At 42.0% G+C, this 2,879-nt stretch overlaps 1 protein-coding gene across 1 annotated transcript in view; it reads left to right on the forward strand.

Annotated features, from left to right (window-relative positions):
• The window catches only part of PIGK (phosphatidylinositol glycan anchor biosynthesis class K), a 169,924-nt gene that overhangs the window by 148,566 nt on the left and 18,479 nt on the right, over positions 1-2,879 (forward strand). The window lies entirely within an intron of this gene.

Consider the following 2,879-nt stretch of genomic DNA (forward strand, 5'->3'; position numbering starts at 1 on the left):
CTATATCTTTTGATAGCCGGGCACCATCAGCTTTCTTCACCCCATTTGCTTATGCACCTGATTTGTCTTCAGGGATCATGTCAGGAAAATGAGAATGATGGAATGCCAGTTTAATAGAACAAAGTGTTCTTGCATTGGGGGCATACTTGGGTAGAGGCCCAATGTCCACTTCCTCCCTTAATACTAAACCTAAAAATATATGCACATAGATTTCCCTATCATTATATATAAATATATTTACATATGTATATGCCTGTATTTCGGCCTCTATAAATGCCCTTTGCCTCCTAGTTCTTTTCTCTATTTCCTTTTACTTTCCTCTTGTCCCACTATCATGTTCAGACTTCATTTGGGTTTCAATAATTTCTTTCGGTTACATTGCCTTTGATCAAACCCTACCAGGCCTCCTACACCCTCCTCACCATCAATTTTGGGTCACTTGTTGTTCCCTTGTCTCTGGGATTGTTAACACCACTTCCTTCCTACCCTCCCCACCCCCCCATGTCTCCCTGGAACTCTCGGTCCCATTCTTTCTCCTACAGATTGTTTATCCCGCCGATCTGATAGACCCGCAGTGATAACGATATGCACAAAAAATAAGACAGAGCAAAACAAAACAAAAAAAGAAAATAAAACAACGACCAAAAAAAAGAAAAGACTGTAAATAGGTCAAGGTCTGTTTGTTGACCTTTAGTAGTGTTTTCCCATTGAGTCTGATGGGGTTCCATGTCCTGGTCCCAAAGTCTATTTTTGATATTCCCTGGGGGACCTCGTTGCTCTGTTCCCCTTGCTAGTCTGTTATACACCCTTAGTGTTTTGCCTCAATGTGGTGGGGTCAGATTGCATGCAGTTCCCTCACTGTGTCTCTAGTGTTGACCCCGTAGCACTATGGGTCAGTGAGGAATGCCGTGTCTTGTAGTGGGACTGGCCCTATGGTCCTCTTTGTGCTTTGGCTACTCTGAGTGGCAATATTGTCCTCAGGGCATGGTGAGCCAGGATGTGTTCCACTCTCTCTTCCTCTCCCTTCTTTTGATCGTGTGTGCTCTGATCGGACATGTCTCTCTCTCTGAACTGTAGCTTTAGTGCTGTCCTTTGAAGTGAATCCCTCTGCAGGAAGAGGGGGGTGGGGGGAGCTGTCCATGTAGTTGGATTGGGGCCAGCCCTCAGACCTCTCTATTGGTTCCTTGCTTCATGCCGGTATGTTGCATTCATGTCTTTGAGCACCTTGTTAAAGTCTGGACCCTCTTTCCCTGTGGAAATATAAACAATACCCTTCCCTTGTTCCCTTGTTCCCTTGCTATTCATGTAAAAAAGACTTGAGTCTTTTTTTTTTTTTTTTCATTTCCCCTCCTCCATTTTAGTTGGCTACCATATGTATCCCTGGATTTGGTCTGGCCCCTGTCATACTACCTGGACCTCACCCCAAGAATGTTTGTATACAGTAGCTTTTTCCCTGTGCCCCCTTTTTTTAATCTTCCCTCAGCGGACTCGTGTTGTTCTTGCCCTTTTGTGCGTGGCTTACTTCACTTAGCATAATTTCCTCCCATTCTTCCCATGCAGCAATGTGCTTCATGTGTTCGTGGCTTCTTTTTAGGGCTGCGTAGTATTCCATTGTGTGTATGTGCCAGATTTTTAATCCATTAGTCTGTTGATGGAAATTTGGGTTGTTTCCAATTCCTTGAAATTGTGAACTGTGCCGTGATGAACACTGGAGCACAGATGTCTGGCTGTGGTTTATTTCTTGCCTCTTCTGGGTATATGCCCAGTAGGAGGATTGCTGGATCGTAGCGTAGCTCAATTTCCATCTGTTTTAGATATCATCAAATCAATTTTCATAGTGACTGTACATACTTACAGGTCTACCAGCAGTGAATGAGAGTTCCTATCTCACCACAGCCCCTCCAGCACTTGCTGATTTCTGATTTTTTGAATTAGACTATCTTTGAGGGTGTTAGGTGGTATCTCATTGTTGTTTTAATTTGCATTTATCTTATGGTTAATGATCGGGAACATTTTCTCATGTTTATTGGCCATTCAGATTTCTGCCCTTGTGAAACTTCTGTTCAGGTGCTTTGCCCACCTCCTCAGTAAACTATTTGTTTTATTCTTTTTGGAAGCTAACAGAGTATTGTAAATTTTAGTAATAAGGCCTTTGTCTAATGTGCCATTGCTAAAGATGTTTTCTATCTGTGGGCTCTCTTTTTACTCTCTTGGTGAATTATTTCAATGTACACAGGTGTTTTATCTTCAAGTATATCCCACTTGTCAATTTGTGGCTCATCTGTATTTGTCTCCTGCCCTATTTCTGATAGCCTATGTATTCCCTGCGCCAAAGTTCTCAGGTTGGTCCCAGTTCCCTCCTTGATGGCCCTAATAGTTTGGGGTTTTACCTTGAGCTCTGTGATCCACCTTGAGTTTATTCTTGTGCATGGATTGAGAGATAAGGGTCTTGGTTCATTTTTCTGTAGGTAGTATCTATTTTTTCAAGCACCGCTTGTTGAAGAGGGCATCTGCTTTCCATTGATATTTTTTGGTCCCTTATCAAAGATCAATTTTCTGTATGCTGATGTTTTATTTCTGGGGTTTCCCTTCTTTTCCATTGGTCTGAGTATTTGTCATACCAATACGATACAGTTTTGACCACTGTGGCTGTATAATAGGTGCTAAAGTCAGGTAAAGCAAGCCTTTGCACTTTGTCCTTCTTGAGGAGTTCTCTGCTAATTTTGGGCTTCTTCCCTCTCCATATGAAGTTGCTAATCAGTTTTTCCATTTCTTTGAAGAAAGATGAGGTTAATTGTATTGGTATTGCATTGCATTTATATAGTGCCTTGGGTAGAACTGACATCTTTGCTATATTGTCATCCAATTCATGAACATGG

Source organism: Echinops telfairi, unplaced genomic scaffold, assembly GCF_000313985.2.
Source record: "Echinops telfairi isolate 266 unplaced genomic scaffold, ASM31398v2 ScPeMD7_443;HRSCAF=831, whole genome shotgun sequence".
In the NCBI taxonomy this organism is placed as follows: domain Eukaryota; kingdom Metazoa; phylum Chordata; class Mammalia; order Afrosoricida; family Tenrecidae; genus Echinops; species Echinops telfairi.